Genomic DNA, 21,892 nt, shown 5'->3' on the forward strand with positions numbered 1-21,892 from the left:
CAGAGATGTGAAGATACGTTAGTGTTAAATTAATTCTGCATAGTATTTCAATAATAAGAAAGAACCTGAAGATCTGTTACTTGGATGTGCTGACTTGGCAAGTTTATGTTACTGCATCGCTGAGCAATGAAAAACAGACTGAAAGGCAGCCATCATACTTGAGAAACAGAATGTGAAAGGATCCTACTTGAGAAACAGAATGCGAAAGGACATGCTGAATAATTCAGACAATGAAGGAAATTTAGAAAAGTTTAGTGACTGGAGTAAAATGAAAAAGAGCGTCCCACAGGGTTGAATTTTGGGTCTAGTCCTATTCCTTCTATATGTGAATACCTTGCACTTAACCTTCAACAAGGAAAATTAGTACTTTTTGCAGATGATACTAGTCATATAATCTCATTATAAAGAAAGCAACAGAAAGTAAATGAAATTTTCCAAAGAATTATGAAGTGGTTGTCTGAAAATACACTCTCCCTAAGTTTTGAAAAAAAAAAAACCTCTACATTCAAATCTGTACAACAAAGAGAATGATATAGCACATCAACATGAATCAGTAAGTAGGGAAGAACGCTCCAAATTTGTGGGTGTACGCACTGATGAAAACTTGCTGGAAGAAGCATATTACTGACCTTCTGAAACAATTAAGTTCAGCTACTTTTGGTCTTAGTATAATTTTTAATCTTGGAAACAAACTTATCAACCTCCTGATATATCTTGCATTTTTCCACTCAGTAATGTCGTAGGAAATAATTTTCTGGGGTAATTCATCACTTAGAAAGAATGTATTGGTTGCACAAAAGCGAGCAGTAAGAATAATGTGCAGTGTTCACCCTTGGACGTCATGTACGTACCTCTTCAAGGAGTTAGGAATTTTGACTGCGCCATTTCAATACACATTTCCGCTAATGAAATTCGTCATAAATAACCCATCACAATTAGAAAAGGACAATGGTGTACATATCTACAATACGAGAGGGAAAAAATCATTATTACCCATTTTTAAAGATATCAGTGGCTCAGAGGAGGGTTCAATATGCAGCTTTCTTTGATCATTTCCCCAACAAAAAAGTGACATGTAGGGAAGTTAGTTTTAAATCTAATTTCAAATCATTTCTCCTGGAGAACTTCGTCTACTCCATTGGCGAATTACTACTTAAAAACCGGTAGTCAGTAAAAATAAACCAACAACTAGTTTTTAAGTGTTGTTGCATGAGCAGGAATAAAATGTGTTCATTAATGTTAACACTAATCATCTGTACATATCCTGTAAATTTACTGATTCACATCATTTCGATAAAAGAATCGGTCAAAAGGACTATGGGACACGTAATTAACTAACTAAGTAACTAATCCAGGTAAATAGCTGTAGCCAGTGGGTAACAGTCTTCACTTACTGATAATGTAGCTAGCAAAATAAGAAAGAAAATAAAAGGAAACAGAAAAATAATAATAAGCGAATTGATCTGATTATTATTATTATTTTTCCCATTGTATGTAATCCGTACTTGGGAAATATTTCTCAAAACATTGCCATCACCTCCACCTCATAACATCGAAAAAGCTTTCTCCACCAACAGTACCCTAGATTAGAGATTATGCCACAATGAAAACAACCCTGACATTTAGTCAAACACTGGTATCTACAAAATTGTTTGATCTGAATATCCTGCTCAATGTAAAGGCCGTCCGCAGGTCGTAGTCTAGTGACTGGCGTTGCTACCTCTGTATCACGGGGTCCCAGGTTCGATTCCCAGCTGGGTTGAGGATTTTCTTTGCCTGGGAACTGGGTGTTTGTGTTGTCCTCATCATTTCATCACATTCCTCATCATTCATGGCAGTGGCTAGACTGGACTGTGAAAAAATTGGGAGTTTTTACGGGCGCTGATGACCGCGCAGCTGAACGCCCCACAAACCAAACACCACCACCACCATCATCATCATCATCATCAATGTAAAGGCCAATTTGGATATAATTTCAATGACCAACTCTAAGAACAAATCAGCGCTTTCCGATGCAACATATCTCGCAGATCAGCAATAGCAACACAAGTCAAAGAGAGAAGACATACATTTGAGATCTTAAACCAATAATCTGAATATAGTGCTTAGATTATAGAATGGCCATAAGATGGACTTGTGTGGAGAACTTGAGATTTTTCATACACAGTGCACAGATTGGACAGAAACTATTAAATGAAGAAGCCGAGTCCAAGTCAATCAATTTCAAAACTTTTTCAAATATATAGGGTGTCCCAGAAGCGATGGCCGATATTCAGGGATTCGACAGAAACGAACATTCGTAGCTATCCTAGTCGTACTACTGGACAAAAAACGTGAGCACGCTCAGTTCTGTCGTAAAATGATCATGGACACAAACTCAGAGAAACACACATTAATTATATACATTTATTCAACAATAAATTACCAAAAATTTTTTTTCAAATGACAGTGTCGATGGCGTGCGACGAACGGTATAGCCTCTAGACAAACAGCCCCTACCACCTTGCTGACAGCTGCCTTCAAAGAACACATGTTTGGTACATGCAAAACCTAAAACACACATACTCATACATTAAAAAATTACTAAACCTACACTGGCAAATAATCATCCACCTATTTTGGGGTGAAAATTAAATTAAATTAGGTGAACTTAAGAACCATTAATAAAACTTAATAGTCGCTAAAGGTTACGCACAGGAGTGCTAAACAATTTTTTAACAGAAAATACACCTTACCTTATGGTAGAATTTTAACACTTACAACTTACGTAAGCTCAATTTCGGCTCAGTGTAATCAGCTGACAGAGAGCCACAAGTCTGTACAAGCTAGCTGTAATCAACATGCTTCAAGCACTATAATAATTTGAATTCAAAAGGAACTACATAAAATTTAACAGCATTAAAACACCAACATAAGAAACACATTTAAAAGGTATTGTACCAATAAACACATAATGAACTTTAAACAGTTTAATCTCTAGGCTCAAAAGAACATATTCTTAAACAAACAAAACCTTAAGCCCAGTCAAATTCAGGAACTTCAAAGCCCAGATAAGCACTCGAAAGTTCAGAGGACAAACGAGCCTTTCTCCTACTACCAGTGAAAAACTATTTGCATACAAACGTGACGCTCACCGCGCACTGAAGTGTTGCTTTGCTCTCCATCAGCAAACTTATTTCAGGAAGCATCCACAGCAGGGTACTAGGGCCATTGGAAGCTTCCGATTCCAACTGTCTGCTTTAACCCATGACGTAATAGCGCTGTGGTGTGTGACGTCACTACAGCGCGGTGTTTCTGAGTTGGTTCGTGTTTGCAGATGTCGTGCTGTTGTATCTGATGTCGCCCTCCGGTGGTGGGTGTTTAAGTGTTGAGTTTAAGTGTGATATTGCGTTCATTCGAGTCTTGGTTATCACAGGGGTAACGTGGGTTTATTTGACTGCGGGTAGTCAGTCCTGTAATGTGGATTTGGAAGTGTTTTCTGTGAGTTATCGTTTGTTTTCTTTTGTGTATATGTTTGGTGTATTTGTTGGGTCTTATTGGTTTGAAGGCTTTTGTTGGTAAGTGATTTTTGTTTTGGTTTTATTCTATAGCATTTTTGAGTCTTTATCTGTTTTTTAATTATGGTATTTAGGCTGTGTTTTAATTGATCTAGAGAATATTGGAGTTTTTGGGTTTTCGAGTTATTAGGGATTTGGTTTCGGTGGTGTTTTGCGATTTATGTACGGTGGTGTTTTGCGATTTATGTAGGTGTGTGAAGTTTGTGGTTATGGTTTTTCTATTTGCGGTTTGCCAGTAGGTATCGAGAGTTGCGTTTGAACTATACTGGTCAAAGTAAATGGCCGATTCCGTTTTTCGGAATTGCAGATATTGGTTTTTTGGTATAGTGGGCTTCGTTTGAGCAAGCCGAGTACATTGTACTATTCCTGTCGCTTTTGTGGCTGTAACGTTATGTCGTAAGTTGAGATTTTTTAAAATAATATTTGTTTTGGGATGGTTTGTATCGTTCTGTATTTATCGTGTCCCCGCCGTAAATCCTCTATTTCTCGCTGTTGTCCCGTTTTTAATTTTGTTCGGGTTTGTTGGCGCGTTTATGTAGTGACGACATTGCCGCCATTTTGTATATCCTGGAAGTAGGCATTTCTGCCATATTGATGATGTCATGGATCAAAGCAGATGTGTGGAATCGGATGCTTCCTTAATGATGGCGACTAATATGGCGAGTGGCTGACAACTCCGTCTGGTGCTTCTGATCACCAATGTACAGCACCTCTACCACTACGCCGCATACGGCAACCACACACTACGCCTTCCACGGTTATTTCATTGCAAGGCGCACTACATCGGGCAAGGAACGACACCACGCATCCAACTGCCAGAGCGCCACCGCACAACTCCCGCAAGATCTTCCCTCAGCTCATAACAACAACAACAACAACAACAACAACACACTCGGCGGTGCAGACATTACACGTCCCGCGTCACATGGAGCACCGGACAGGACGCAGAAACCCCTTGGTCGGGCCTCCGTGCTCCTTTATTTCGCAGAGCCGCGACTCTATGGCCTCTTATTGAGGCAGTAGAGTAGTGAGACCTCAAGCGCGGCGTGAGATCTTTGACAATCGATCGCGCACCGGCTCAATTCGAAGCAAAAAAAGTCTAGTAATCATGGGCTCTAATATGTGTATCTTCAGAGCTATGACCACTTGTTCGTCCTCTATAATGTGAAACACATCTTCGCTACTGTGAAATACATCTTATCTACTGAACGAGAGTACCCATAGCTCCTAAAGTGTACCTTTTAGAGCCCCTGCTTACTTGACTATTTTTCCTTGTTTAGGTCCATGCTGCCTCTTCCCAAAATATGGAAAACAAAGAGCTCACAAGTAGTAAGGATTTGTTTCACTGTATCGAAGATGATGAAGTCCTCACAGCACTTAAGGCATGCATTTTAGAGCCCGTGTTTACTAGACTTTCTTTTCAGTTTAATATGCCAGCGCGGTAGCTCAGCGTGTCCGGTCAGAGGCTTAGCTGCCCTCTATAATAACAAAGTGAGTGAATGGATCACTGATGAACCTGAGCGGGTGTCATGGGACGTCCGCCCCGAACAAATACAACGAACAATAACGAACTGGCACGGTAGCTCACCGTGTTCGGTCAGAGAGAGAAGGGATCGAGAACGAACTTCAACGAATGTCATGTGACATCCGCTACGACCAAATGCAACGAACAAAATGCAGAAAAAAAGAAAAAGATGGTAGCTCAGTCTGTAGCGTTCTTACCCATAATAGGCAAAGGTCCCGAGTTCGAATCTCGGTCCGGCACACGGTTTTAATATGCCAGGAAGTTTTAGACTTTTTTCTTTGAATAATCGTTCCTGTCGTATCTCGGAATATTTACCATTCCTCCTGGGACACCTTGTATCAAAACGATGCCAGAAAAATGTAAACAACAATTACATAAGTTTCAAATGGCTCTGAGCATTGTGGGACTTAACATCTGAGGTCATCAGTCCCCTAGAACTTAGAACTACTTAAACCTAACCAACCTAAGGAAATCACACACATCCACGCCCGAGGCAGGATTCGAACCTGCGACCGTAGCGGTCGCACAATTCCAGCCTGAAGCGCCTAGAACCGCTCGGCCACTCCGGCCGGCAGACCGAAACCGGTAATCTGTTAAAAAAAGTTTGTGACCATAGACGTAAATTTAAGGAAACTTATTGTATATACTGGTCACTGTGTTATTTGCGACAATGTCACAGCTTGTGCAACAGTTATATAGCCAACCTGTGTTCGTAATGTTCAGGAAATAATGTTCGTACATAGATTAAATTCGTGATGCAATAAATTAAAATTGCCAAATCCAGCAGATTCAAATCACAAAATTTCAAAATTTTGCTTTTAATTTGTATAATTAATTGACTTCTTATTGAATTACACTCCTGGAAATTGAAATAAGAACACCGTGAATTCATTGTCCCAGGAAGGGGAAACTTTATTGACACATTCCTGGGGTCAGATACATCACATGATCACACTGACAGAACCACAGGCACATAGACAGGCAACAGAGCATGCACAATGTCGGCACTAGTACAGTGTATATCCACCTTTCGCAGCAATGCAGGCTGCTATTCTCCCATGGAGACGATCGTAGAGATGCTGGATGTAGTCCTGTGGAACGGCTTGCCATGCCATTTCCACTTGGCGCCTCAGTTGGACCAGCGTTCGTGCTGGACGTGCAGACCGCGTGAGACGACGCTTCATCCAGTCCCAAACATGCTCAATGGGGGACAGATCCGGAGATCTTGCTGGCCAGGGTAGTTGACTTACACCTTCTAGAGCACGTTGGGTGGCACGGGATACATGCGGACGTGCATTGTCCTGTTGGAACAGCAAGTTCCCTTGCCGGTCTAGGAATGGTAGAACGATGGGTTCGATGACGGTTTGGATGTACCGTGCACTATTCAGTGTCCCCTCGACGATCACCAGTGGTGTACGGCCAGTGTAGGAGATCGCTCCCCACACCATGATGCCGGGTGTTGGCCCTGTGTGCCTCGGTCGTATGCAGTCCTGATTGTGGCGCTCACCTGCGCGGCGCCAAACACGCATACGACCATCATTGGCACCAAGGCAGAAGCGACTCTCATCGCTGAAGACGACACGTCTCCATTCGTCCCTCCATTCACGCCTGTCGCGACACCACTGGAGGCGGGCTGCACGATGTTGGGGCGTGAGCGGAAGACGGCCTAACGGTGTGCGGGACCGTAGCCCAGCTTCATGGAGACGGTTGCGAATGGTCCTCGCCGATACCCCAGGAGCAACAGTGTCCCTAATTCGCTGGGAAGTGGCGGTGCGGTCCTCTACGGCACTGCGTAGGATCCTACGTTTTTGGCGTGCATCCGTGCGTCGCTGCGGTCCGATCCCAGGTCGACGGGCACGTGCACCTTCCGCCGACCACTGGCGACAACATCGATGTACTGTGGAGACCTCACGCCCCACGTGTTGAGCAATTCGACGGTACGTCCACCCGGCCTCCCGCATGCCCACTATACGCCCTCGCTCAAAGTCCGTCCACTGCACATACGGTTCACGTCCACGCTGTCGTGGCATGCTACCAGTGTTAAATACTGCGATGGAGCTCCGTATGCCACGGCAAACTGGCTGACACTGACGGCGGCGGTGCACAAATGCTGCGCAGCTAGCGCCATTCGACGGCCAACACCGCGGTTCCTGGTGTGTCTGCTGTGCCGTGCGTGTGATCATTGCTTGTACAGCCCTCTCGCAGTGTCCGGAGCAAGTATGGTGGGTCTGACACACCGGTGTCAATGTGTTCTTTTTTCCATTTCCAGGAGTGTATTATGCAAACCTAAGATTCCATAATACTAATATATTTTCATATCTTTGAAGCAGGTCTTGTCGTACGATTAGGTTCCAGTGAACTATAAAAACTGTAAATATATGTAACATTGGAAAGTGTTGTTTATTTATTTATTTACACGTCAAGTTCCGTAGGACCAAATTGAGGAGCAAATCTCCAAGGTCGTGGAGCGTGTCAGTACATGAAATTACAACATATAAGTATTAGCAGATAAAAATAAATGTTTATGAACACGAAAGAAGTCACTCCATAAGTTTACGTAAACGCAATCAACAATACAATGAGAAGGAGCTTAATTTTTCAAGGAACTCCTCGACAGAACAGAAGGAGTGATCCATGAGGAAACTCTTCAGTTTCGATTTGAAAGCGCGTGGATTACTGTTAAGATTCTTGAATTCGAGTGGGAGCTTATTGAAAATGGATGCAGCAGTATACTGCACACCTTTTTTGCACAAGAGTTACGGAAGTCCGATCCAAATGCAGCTTTGATTTCTGCCGAGTATTAACCGAGTGAAAGCTGCTCATTCTTGGGAATAAGCTAATATTGTTAACAAGAAATGACAGTAAGGAATATATATATGGAGAGGACAATGTCAAAATACCCATACTCGTGAACACGGGTCGACAAGAGATTCGTGAACTTACACCACTTATTGCCCGAACCGCCCGTTTCTGAGGCAAAAATATCCTTTTAGAATGGGAAGTGTTACCCCAAAATATAATACCATGCGACATAGGCGAATGAAAATAAGCAAAGTAGACTAATTTTCGTGTCGAACGATCACTCACTTCTGATACCGTTCGAATAGTAAACGTGGCACTATTAAATCTTTGAACATGATCTTGATCCACGACAGCTTACTATCTATCTGAACACCTAGAAGTTTGAACTGTTCAGTTTCACTAATCATATGCCCATTCTGTGAAATTAAAACGTCAGGTTTTGTTGAATTGTGTGTTAGAAACTGTAAAAACTGAGTCTTACTGTGATTTAGCGTTAGTTTATTTTCTACAAGCCATGAACGTAGGTCAGTACTGCACTATCTGAAACCGAGCCAATGTTGCACACAACATCCTTTACTACCAAGCTAGTGCCATCAGCAAACAGAAATGTTTTAGAGTTACCCGTAATACTAGAGGGCATATCGTTTATACAAACAGGGAACAGGAGTGGTTCCAACTCTGGTCCCTGAGGCACCCCCCCCCCCCCCCCCACTCAGACCCCACATCACAGCCGTTATCCAATTTGTGAATAATGACCTTTTTCTGCCTGTTGCTAAAGTAAGAGGTGAACCAGTTGTGAGCTACTCCGTGTATTCCGTAATGGTCCAACTTCTGGAGCAATATTTTGTGATCAACACAATCAAATGCCTTAGTTAAATAAAAAATATGCCAAGCGTTCGAAACCTCTTGTTTAGCCCATCAAATACCTCACAGAAAAAAGCATAGCATTTTCAGTTATTAAACGACTTCTTAAGCCGAACTGTATATTTGATAGCAAATCGTGTGATATAAAATGATCAATTATCCTTATATACACAACCTTTTCAATACTTTAGCAAACGCTGATGGCATAGAAATAGGCGTAAATTATCTACACTATCCATTTCTCCCTTTTTATAAAGCGGCTTTACTACTGAGTACTTTAATCATCAGGAAACTGACCATTCCTAAAGCAAAAATTACAAATATGACTAAATGCAGGGCTAACATGTGCAGCACAGTACTTTAATATTCTGCTAGGAGCCCCATCATATCCACGAGAGTCCTTAGTCTTCAGTGATTTAATTATTGATTCAGTCTCCCCCTTGTCTGTATCACAGAGGAGTATTACAGACATCAATCTCGGAAAGGCATTTGCCAAGAGAGATATGTGATTTCCTGTAGAAACCAAATTTTTATTTAATTCACTAGCAATGCTCAGAAAATGATTGTTAAATACTGTACATATAAGTGTTTTATCAGTAACAGAAATATTTTTATTGCGAACTAACTTTATATCGTCAACTTGTGCTGATGACCAGACACTTCCTTCACAACTGAGCACATGGTTTTAATTCTATACTGTGAATTGGCTATTCTATTTGCATACCACACACTCCTTGCCTTCCTAATAATATTTTTAAGCACCATACAATACTGTTTGTAATGGGATACTGTAGCTTGATTGTGACTACTTCTAACATTTTGATATAATTCCCACTTTGTTCTACAACATATCCTTATCCCAATAGTCAGTCACCCGGGCTGCCTATTAGTGCTAGTACCCCGTTTAGAACGTTCTAATGGAAAGCAGCTCTCAAAGAGCATGAGAAATGTTTTAAAAAGAACGTTCTAATGGAAAGCAGCTCTCAAAGAGCATGAGAAATGTTTTAAGGAAAGCATTATATTTATCATCTATGTTATCGGCACTATAAACATCCTGCCACTCTTGTTCCTTGACAAGGTTTAAAAAACTCTCTATTGCTTTTGGATTAACTTTCAGACATAGTTTGTAATTAAATATGACATTGGCTTGAGTACAAAAGCCTTTTAGTGTTGAAATTTGTGCATCATGGTCTGAAAGGCCATTCAAGCTTCTACTAACAGAATGCCCATCTAGTAATGATGAATAAATAACAATATTGTCTATGGCTGTGCTATTGTTCCCCTGCACCTTAGCTGCATCAGATTATATGAATTTAGGGTTACTCCCAACATCCTTTTTCTTGCACCATCATATACAAAATTAATACTGAAGCCACCACATGTAACTAAATTCTGGTGCTTCCTATAAAGTGAATCAAGAACCCTCTCTAACTTAAGCAGAAATGCTCTGTAGTCTGAGTTTCGGGACCTATAAACAACAACAATTAGGAGTTTAGTTTCACTAAATTCAACTGCCCTGCACAACATTCAGATATCTGATCAGTGCAGTGTCGTGATACATCTATGGGCTCAAATGGAATACTGTGTTTTATGTACATAGCCACTCACCCACCCCGCAAGGAACTCCTTGAGAAACAGCCAGCTAAACTGTATCCTGGTAAAGGAAGCCTCTGAATTGTCAAATTATAGAAGTGGTGCTCTGTTACATCAATAATTTCAGAGTCAACATCTATAAGCAGTTCACTAACTTTAGCTCTAATACCTCATATTTTGATGAAATATGCTAATTCCTTCTCTATGTGGAAACATTACATCCTCGGAAGGTGAGCCCTTAGTTTGAGGGACTTCCTTTAAGCAGGTATACCTATGAGCTGCCTTCAGTCTAAAAAAGGTGCAGCTCTAACACCAACTACTACAGGAATTTTTTCCATGAGTGACCCTACCACCATCACCCACTACATTGACACCTGTAAGCTTAGCCAGCATCCCCTTCCCATAACTACTGAGGTGTATGCCATGCCTAGTGAAACCCGATCTACTGATAGACCCAACTGGCACCACTGAGATGTGACCCATGCCCTCTGCCATCAGCGCCCTCCCCAGCCCCATGTTAACGCGCCTAACAGCCGCATTAAGGTGAAGCCGATCATGATGCTGAAACAGTTGCACGAAATGCACATTAGTGCCACCAGTTTGAGTAGCTATCTTTACCAGGTCACCACCTACATCATATTCCCCGCCCTACCTGGTCCTCCTTCGTAAAATTCCTACATAACTCCCCTATGCTGTTAATGCACTAGGCTTCACAATGCTGGTGACCTGGTACTCACTCCCCAACACTTCCTGCAACTGCTGGCCCACACCTCTACCGTGGGAACTACCTAGCAGCAGAACCTTCTTTCTGCTAGACTTTGCAACTAACCTAGGCCTCCTAATTGCTGAGGACTGCTGCAAGTTACCTACATCTACGGCTACACGAGGCACCTCTCCACTCAACTCTGTCAGTTGGTCGTATCTACCGCATGTATGCAAAGTAAAACTGTCTGAATACCTCCTCTTCCTAGCTACCTTCTTGCCAACTGCCAGTTCCCATTCCTCACCACCCTTCACTCTCCTCAACCTATCTAGCTCCTCCTTGGCGCGTTGTAACTGCACCTGAAGTGCACAGATCTTATGGTCCTGCTCCTCTATCAACTTATTTCTACTTCAGATTCTGCATTCCCAGGAGAGGATCTCACTAAAATGACCACTGGCTTCCCCACTGCGTCCCCCCCCCCCCAATGAAAATACTTTGAACAAATCCCACACCGTAACCTACGACAGAGCCCACACTTCTCAATCACGGTAAAATTTTACAGTTACTGAGAAAAACTATTCGTATACGTTACCAGAGTTCAGTTACACCAGTAGAACTATTTATAGAACTAACAATAATTCTCTGCCTACTAAGAAAGCAACTACTTTCATTAATACTACCACACCACAGCTAATACCAATACCAAAAAAACTTCACAAAATTATTAGCTAAAACCAAAAAATTCAGACGGCCACTGGAACACTAAACGAAGTTAAAACACTGAATGAAAATTTTACTGAAGGAACAATAAGAAACGTCAGTTGAAAACTAAAGCACGAAATTTACTAAACGACTTCAACGCACAGAAAACTCTAAAAATCGCAGCGATCGAACGTTTCCAAAGTTTATTAAATCGTTATTTCGCCACAAACGGCACGAAACACCGCTGAAAACTATTAAATTTAATAACTATATAACAGTACACAAATCAGTTTAGCTTTATAACCACTACAGCTGCAACTGCACGCCGCAAAATGTAAACACACTACTAAGGCGTGAGGCACACTCACGAATAATCGACCACTCAGCTCCGAAAGCCCATATCGATGATGTTTCGTTGAATGGTTCGCACGGTGAAACTTGTTCATGGCCCAGCACTGAAATCGGCAGCAATTTGCGGAAGGGTTGCACTTCTGTCACGTTGAACGATTATAGGACCCCTGCTACATCTAGATACGATTCTGACTAGTGACACGTACGTAAGCATACTGTCTGATCACCTGCATTCATTTATGTCCATTGTGCATTCCGACGGACGTTGGAAGTTACAGCAGTACAATGCGACACTTCACATTTCCAGAATTGCTAGAGATCGGCTGCAGGAACATTCTTCTGAGTTTAAACTCTTCCGGTGGCTACCAAACTCTCCACACATGAACATTATTGAGCATATCTGGTAAGCCTTGCAACGCGCTATTCAGAAGATATCTCCACTCCACCGAACTGTTACAGATTTCTGGATAGCCCTGCAGGATTCATGGTGTCAATTCCCTCCAGCGATATCTCAGTCATTAGTCAAGTCCATGCCAGTTTATGTTGCTAGACTTCTGCGTGCTGCATGAGCGACGCAGAGATCCGGCGAGTGCTGACGGCAGCTGTTTGTGTGGCGCGGGAATTTCACATCATCGGTCTGAACCTTCACTGAGTCGACGACCATCTGTCGCAAGGAGACGCCTGAAGCCGTGTCGTATTTCCTACGGTTGTTGTTAGTAATAATAAAACAAAATTAATTTTAAAAATTTACAATGTTAATGTCAGTTTTGTAGTCAGGTATGTTCTGACCATGATGCAGTCCGCATACATCTTTTATGAACTGCCAGGAAGAAAGATTAGTGCGCCATCTGGGAGGTTACCAATTAACTCAGGATTTATTGTTGCAGCAGTGCATATAGAGTACATGAAATGATTACATTTACAGATCAATAGCAAAACTGGTTCTGACGTAGCGGGTATCGACCGATGCTGAAACACCCATGTTAGTATGTAGTGCAGCCGCTATGGGTGTTAATGCAGGTGGTGACGTTAGCAACCAGTCGATCGTACAAATGGCGATTGCTGTCCTGGGATACGTTATGCCACACCTGCTCGATCTGTTCACATAGTTACATTAGTCACTTCTTGTCCCATCATATCCCTCACGTACGCGACTGGAGACAAGTGTGGGGATCATGCTGGCTGTGGAGTCTGCTGGACGTCTCGTAGAGGACGTTGAGTGTCATGGGCACTGTGTGGGCGAGCATTCTCCTGTTGTGACATCACATCACCTTCTTGTTGCAAGAACGGGTGTAACAATATTCTGCACGTACTGAGCGCTGATTAGCGTCTCCTCCTGAAATACGTAAGGCGAATGTGAGTTTTAACTTATCGCACCCTATACGATATCCCTTTCAGGCATTGCATGCGCAGTTGTGCATTTGTGGTCTTTCCTGCTTTATTTCTTTGCGATAGAGCCTACGAAGTTCAGGCCAGCGGTGCACAATCGTCGCTGGAGGGTTTTGACCTTTGCAATGCCTTTTAATGCTAAGATTCGTCACTGGATGGCACCAGTAGTCAGCAAACTTGTAGTACGAGTTATGGCGGCAGTCAGGAAGCGCACGTTAGACTGTTTGTCTCTATTGTGATAATACAGGGTGATTCAAAAAGAATACCACAACTTTAGGAATTTAAAACTCTGCAACGACAAAAGGCAGAGCTAAGCACTATCTGTCGGCGAATTATGGGAGCTATAAAGTTTCATTTAGTTGTACATTTGTTCGCTTGAGGCGCTGTTGACTAGGCGTCAGCGTCAGTTGATGCTAAGATGGCGACCGCTCAACAGAAAGCTTTTTGTGTTATTGAGTACGGCAGAAGTGAATCGAACAAGAAGCACAACAATTCATATTTCAGCAGGATGGAGCGCCACCACATTGGCACTTATCTGTCCGTAACTACCTGAACGTCAACTACCCGAGGCGATGGATCGGCCGCCAGGCAGCCCGTGACAGAGCACTTCATCACTGGCCTCCAAGAAGCCCTGATCTTAGCCCCTGCGATTTTTTCTTATGGGGGTATGTTAAGGATATGGTGTTTCGGCCACCTCTCCCAGCCACCATTGATGATTTGAAACGAGAAATAACAGCAGCTATCCAAACTGTTACGTCTGATATGCTACAGAGAGTGTGGAACGAGTTGGAGTATCGGGTTGATATTGCTCGAGTGTCTGGAGGGGGCCATATTGAACATCTCTGAACTTGTTTTTGAGTGAAAAAAACCTTTTTAAATACTCTTTGTAATGATGTATAACAGAAGGTTATATTATGTTTCTTTCATTAAATACACATTTTTAAAGTTGTGGTATTCTTTTTGAATCACCCTGTATAAGTTTGGTTTAGATCCTTTTCATTGCATAAATCTACTTTAAACAAATTGTTTTACGTGAATATCTCATAAATTGTTAGTTTATTTGAAAATGGTTCGAGATATAAACTGAAACATTACCATACGCACAGTTGTGCATGTTGGGCCTAATGTCGGATTCTTAAGACAGTAGGATGTTGACAACTTGTTGATGTCCTATTTATTTCAACGTCTTTGTCTATCATCTACAGGGATACTCTGCAAATAACATTTAAGTGCCTGGCAGAGGGTTCATCGAACCACCTTCACAATTCTCTATTATTCCAACCTCGTATAGCGCGCGGAAAGAATGAACACCTATATCTTTCCGCACGGGATCTGATCTCCCTTATTTTATTGTGGTGATCGTTCCACCCTATGTAGGTCGATGTCAACAAAATATTTTTGCATTCGGAGGAGGCAGTTGGTGATTGGAATTTCGTGAGAAGATTCCGTCGCAACGAAAAACGACTTTCTTTTAACGATTTACAGCCCAAATGCTGTATCATTTCTGTGACACTCTCTGCCATATTTCGCGATAATACAAAACGTGCTGCCTTTCTTTGAACTTTTTCGATGTACTCCGTCAGTCCTACCTGGTAAGGATCCCACACCGCGCAACAGTATTCTAAAAGAGGACGGACAAGTGTAATGTAGGTCTGTTACATTTTCTAAGTGTCCTGCCAATAAAACGCAGCCTTTGGTTAGCCTTCCCCACAACATTTTCTATGTGTTCTTTGCAATTTAAATTGTTCGTAATTTTAATACCTAGGTATTTAGTTGAATTTACGGCTTTTAGATTAGACTGATTTATTGTGTAACCGAAGTTTAACGAGTTCCTTTTAGCACTCATGTGGATGACCTCACACTTTTCGCACCATTCAGATATTTTTTCTAAATCGTTTTGCAGTTTGTTTTGATCTTCTGATGACTTTATTAGTCGATAAACGACAGCCTCATCTGCAAACAACCGAAGACGGCTGCCAGATTGTCTCCCAAATAGTTTATATAGATAAAGAACAGCAAAGGGCCTATAACACTACCTTGGGGAACGCCTGAAATCACTTCTGTTTTACTCAATGACTTTTCGTCAATTACTACGAACTGTGACCTCTCTGACAGGAAATCGCAAATTCAGTCACATAACTGAGACGATATTCCATAAGCATGTAATTTTACCACGAGCCGCTTGTGTGGTACAGTGCCAAAAGCCTTCCGGAAATCCAGGAACGCGGAATCTATCTGAAATCCCTTGTCATTAGCACTCAGCACTTCATGTGAATAAAGAGCTAGTTGTTTTTCACAGGAACGATGTTTTCTAAACCCATGTTGACTGTGTGTCAATAGACCGTTTCCTTCGAGGTAATTCATAGTGTTCGAACACTATATATGTTCTAAAATCCTGCTGCATATCGACGTTAATGATATGGGCCTGTAATTTAGTGGATTACTCCTACTACCTTTCTTGAATATTAGTGTGACCTGTGCAACTTGCCAGTCTTTGGGTTTTGATCTTTCGTCGAGCGAACGGTTCTATATGGTTATTAAGTAGGGAGCTAATGCATCAGCATACTCCGAAAGGAACCTAATTGGTATACAGTCTGGACCAGAAGACTTGCTTTTATTAAGTGATTTGAGTTACTCCACTACTCCGAGGATATTTACTTCTACGTTACTCATGTTGGCAGCTGTTATCGATTCGAATTCTGGAGTATTTACTTCATCTTCTTTTGTGAAGGCATTTCGGAAGGTTGTGTTTAGTAAATCTGCTTTGGCAGCACTGTCTTCGATAGTATCTCCATTGCTATCGCGCAGAGAAGGCATTGATTGTTTCTTGCCGCTAACATATTTCCCATACGACCAGAATCTCTTTGGATTTTCTGCCAGGTTTCGAGACAAAGTTTCATTGTGGAAACTGTTATAGGCATCTCGCATTGAAGTCAGCGCTAAATTTCGAGCTTCTGTAAATGATCGCCAATCTTGGGGATTTTGCGTCTGTTTATATTTGGCATGTTTGTTTCGTTGTTTCTGCAACAGTGTTCTAACCCCTTTTGTGTACCAAGGAGGGTCAGATCCGTCCTTTGCTAGTTTATTTCGTATATACCTCTCAATTGCTGCCGATAGTATTTCTTTGAATTTAAGCCACATCTGGTCTACACTTATATTATTAATTTGGAATGAGTGGAGATTGTCTCTCAGGAAGGCGTCAAGTGAATTTTTATCTGCTTTTTTTGAATAGGTATATTTTTCGCTTACTTTTCGAGGAATTGGGGATTACAATATTTGATCTCACTACGACAACCCCGCGTTCACTAATCCCTATATCCGTTTTGATGCTGGTTGTTAACTCGGGATTATTTGTTGCTAAGAGGTCAAGTGTGTTTTCACAACCGTTTACTATTCGCGTAGGCTCATGAAGTAACTGCTCGAAATAATATTCAGAGAACGCGTTCAGCACAATTTCGGATGATATTTTATGCGTACCTTCGGAATTAAACATGTATTTTCGCCAAAATGTCAAGAGTAAATTAAAGTCACCACCAACTATTATCGTATGAGTCGGGTACGTGTTTGAAATCAAACTCAACTTTTCTTTGAACCTTTCAGGAACCATATCATCTGAACTGGGAGGTCGGTAAACGAACCCAATTATTATTTTATTCCAGTTGCCAACAATGACCTCTGCCCATACTAACTCACAGGAAGTATCTACTTCAATTTTGCGACAAGTTAAACTACTTCTAATAGCAACAAACACGCCACAGCCAACGACGCTTACATCCGGCTTTAGCCAGCTTTCAGTACCTATAACGATTTGAGCATCAGTGCTTTCTGTTAGCGCTTGGAGCTCTGGTACTTTCCCAACATAGCTACGACAATTTACAACTGTTATTTCAATGGTTCCTGTATCTATGTTCTTCCTGTGTTCAGCCTTCACCCTTTGTGACTGAAGCCCTTTTTGGGTTTTCCCGAGACCCTGTAACCTAAAAAACCGCTCAGTCCACGCCACACAGCCCCTGCTGCGTATAGTGGACACCTGACCTATTCAGCGGAACCCGAAACCCAACCACCCTTTGGCGCAAGACGAGGAATCTGCAGCCTACACGGTCGCAGAACCGTGTGAGCCTCTAATTCAGACCCTCCACTCGGCTCTGTACCAGAAGCTTGCAATTGGTCCTGTCGGCTATGCTGCAAATGGTGAGATCTGCTTTCATCTTGCAAGCAAGACTGGCAGCCTTTACCACTTCTGAAGCCGCTCGAAACTAGAGAGAATCTCTTCTGATCCAAAGCGACACACATCACTGGTAACCACGTGAGCAACCACCTGCAGTTGGCTACACCCTGTGCTCTTCATGGCATCTGGGAGGACCCTTTCCACATCTGGAATGACTCCACCCGGTATGCACACGGAGAGCAAATTGGATTTCTTACCCTCCTTGTCAGCCAAGTCCCTAAGGGGCCCCACAACGCGCCTAACGTTGGAGCTCCCAACTACCATGTCTGACAACCTGTTGATTTGGTTGTTCCTGTGAGGTTACTTTGCCATTAATTTCGTAATATCGCCCTATCTAATATTTATTATTAACCGAAAAAGAAAATTAAATTGTTGGTGCAATTTCAGCAGCTCCGAGAGATTCTGTGACAGCTGCTTTCCAAATTCCATGAGACACAGGTGATTTAAGCAATGATGATAATACTTCTGATCCTACTTGGCTCCCAACTGCAAAGAGAAACGCTGGAAACTGTTGGAAAAGTTTGTCTGGGTTGCACTCCTCAGGTGTAGATTTTGTAGAAGGATCCACTTCACAGTACAATGAAGATGACATACAACAACGTTAATGCGGAAACCTGGAGAAAAAAATAACATCATAAACAAGAGCAAGAGGAACGAGACAACGAGACAGACTTGTTCTGACGGCAGCTGCAGCAGCAAATGGTGAAAAATCTAGTCGACGACACATTTGGGGAAAGAAGCCCTTTCTCAACTGTCACCACCTTCTGAAAATCAGACAAAGTGGTACAATTTATCGCTTACTTACATTAAAGCAGAGATTTTATGTGTGTACAGTATTTGTTTTTTAAGGAAAAGTTTCATTTCATTTGCTTCAGGTTGTTGTCGGAGTTACAAATCCAGCATCTTGTTTCTTAAAGTTCAAAGAAGTTCCAGCCTGTACAGACATCTACTGCACGACTAAAACAGGACAACAACTGGCAAAAAGTTTACAGGAAATCAAGAAATTGTTCAGTGTGCTCACCAGCTGTACGCAAGTGCAATCAATAAATGGAAGAAACTGATGCCTGTGATAAGCAGATGGAAATAAATTCATATCTGATGGATGTGACACATATGAATTCAGTATAGAAATGACAGTAAAGCAAATAAAGCTCTAACAAAAGCCATACATGATCTGCTTGCATCCTGGACACTCATGAGGGAATACCTCGTCACAGCACGATGACTGATGACAATGGCAGAATAATAACATTTAATGGCAGTTGAAACCAAAAGATATACACCATAATGTTCACCATGCACAGATGCACAGATTTGATCAATGGCTTATTGACGAGGCTTTAAAAATTGCAAGACATTGCTGCAAAAACGCGGTCCAAACAGTGTACAAGAACGAAATGTGAAAATTTTCATGTGTATCTGTGATTATCAAAAGAAACCAACTGTTATCGCTTGGATCACATAAAGAAATTAGAATTAATACTTGAGATAGTCGGATTTTGTATATCATAAAAAAGTTGCAGTAAAGGCCCAACTCGCTCAAATGTGCGGTTGCCAAATTTGTACATATTACTGAAACAAAATTATTTTCATTTTCCTAATATATTTACGACTGGTTTTTACATTGCAAAAGTTCTTATTTTCAAAAGTAACACGTGAAACAGAACCTTGGTTTTGAAAGGGATAAGGCATACAACTGGGCCAGTGCGTCTTGGACGAATGTACTCTACGAGACGGCGCCAACCAGGTCTACATCGTAAGCGCAGACGAGCATCAACTGCGTGCAGGCAGAACCTGCTTTCGTCGCTGAACACCACGGCGCCCCATTCCAAATGATCTACTGACGGCATCATTTGAGCAGTGCAGGTAGATGCTGTAACGTGAATGGAAGACGGGCTAGAGGTGTGTGTGTGTGTGTGTGTGTGTGTGTGTGTGTGTGTGTGTGTGCCCGTAAGCCCATTGCTAGTAACCTGTTCGCAACAGTTCGTGTTGACACGTCCGTCATGTCTGTGCTGTTCTAGCTGTACTATCGGCCACTCCTACCCTTACAATACGACGATCCCGGCAGGCGTCTGTGCTGGGTGGACGTCCAAAACCTCTTCCAGGAATGTGACAATATTCATGGTACAGCATCGTTGCACAACTGCAGCACGTGCAACGTATGTGGTTGGGATGTGGGACACACGCTGAATGATACGTCAACTCAATAAATACAAGGTAATAATTACCAATTAAACACAAACACTGGCTTGTAATTTCCAACATATTTTATTTAACAACTGCGAGACAACAGCAAACTGCTGTTACCCCAGAATAACATACATAATTGCCCTAGAATCTGAAACATTACTAAACAGACAAAATGTCTACAGATGTCAAAGCCCACTCCAAACAACAAATAACTTTAAAACTCTTTTTCCATAAATCTTAAGAACCATGCAAACAACAAATGGTTTACTGAGAAAAACTCCCACAGAAGCAGGACACCTTTTAAGGTATAACAGCAGAAACAATTCACAATATCTTTTTCTGAACAAGATATTAAAACCCAGTACAATGAAAGGCATCTTTCAGGTCAAAATTTCAGTGATAAGTAATGGTACATCAGAGGTGCGCGGAAACTACAACTGAGACCGAGCCTAAATGAAAGCTGAAAGGAACGATGGTGAAGGAAAGACGGACGCCTCGGCGTCACCAGGAACAAATAATAGAATATCAAACTTAAATTCGCGGAAGTACTGGGTCTACTGATAAACAGAGCGACCGCGCTATCAGTTACAATTCAAACTGGCCACTGCCAAGGCACCGTCCCCCAATTAAACGACCAGCTACAACTGGCGACGCTCACCGCTGACTATATCACTGAAACAACAACATAAAACCACACAAGAACCAGTATTCAGAGTGACACAATCCTTAAAGCATTAGAAAAATTTCAAAACAGGAATACTGCCACAAGGGACCCACAAGCCATTATATTGCATAAACACTCACTCAAAAACTACAGTACGACAGGACTCTAGCACACAATAAAATTTTCATCATTAAGCCTCTGCTTGTTTACTTCTAAACACATACAGCCAGAAAATCGAACCTGTGGTTATTTCGGAGTGCACAGACACGCACTTAGATATACACACCTTGCCCGCATCTCAAGTGTGTCCAAAACAGGCAAACCTCATTCACACAGGTAACCACTGTTAAATAAGTTGTGCAACTATTTTCAATATGAAACAGGTAACATGGGCGTCAAACACTTGCAGAGCCAATAACTGCAAACAGCACGAAATTAGCTGGAACAGTCAACGAGTGTACTGCCGGTCCATAGTGTCCAACGGGCACAATATTTCGGCGATCAGACATGTCGCCATTGTCAGGTGCGCTGACGAACTAAGCTCCTAAGGCGGGCGGCCGTCTTAAATCTACTCCCCCTGCGAGGCGTTCTCTCCGCGGTCCGTGCCGCTGCGCGTCGGCGGACGCTGAGACGCTGGCGTCGGCGTCTGTGATGGCATCGGTGTAATTGCCTCATCCGCCCTGGTCGCCCGTTCGCTTTCTTTGCTGAGGGTCTTTTAAACGCCTCGTAGGGGGAGGGGATTTAAGACGGCCGCCCGCCCTCAGCAGCTCAGTTCGTCAGCGCACCTGACGATGGCGACATGTCTGATAGCCGGAATATTGTGCCCGTTGTACACTACGGACCGGCAGTACACCCGTGGACTGTTCGAGCAAGAAATACGCCGCGAGAAACAGGGTCCGCCGCGCAGTCGCAATCTGCTCACACACTGTCAAACGAGTGGGGGATCCACTTAGTGTGGGGGAGGGGGGACTTGGCCGACCATTCGTGCTGCGGATGGGCAGTTTAAGCAGGTGCTGGGATGACACTACCAGTGGCGCCCAAATTGTACAAGAGAGCAGTGTCTGTCGTAGATACATGGCACTCTCAAGAAACGTAGAGATGCGCAATGCTCGCGTTCTGTAGATAACATGAATGCAGTTTCTCACTGAAACCGTGAAATCCTGGAGTGCTGACTGAAAATGTTTTCACCAAGATAACATACAAGTACTCCTATTTTAAGACGTCGTGGTCTCCTGACCTTCATTGCTTACATGTTCCGCCCTCACAATCATATTCCTCACATCAAGACGCTTCATTCAAACCCAAATTCGATAAGATAAAGTCA

The sequence above is a fragment of the Schistocerca piceifrons genome, chromosome 2 (assembly GCF_021461385.2).
Source record: "Schistocerca piceifrons isolate TAMUIC-IGC-003096 chromosome 2, iqSchPice1.1, whole genome shotgun sequence".
Classification (NCBI taxonomy): Eukaryota; Metazoa; Arthropoda; class Insecta; order Orthoptera; family Acrididae; genus Schistocerca; species Schistocerca piceifrons.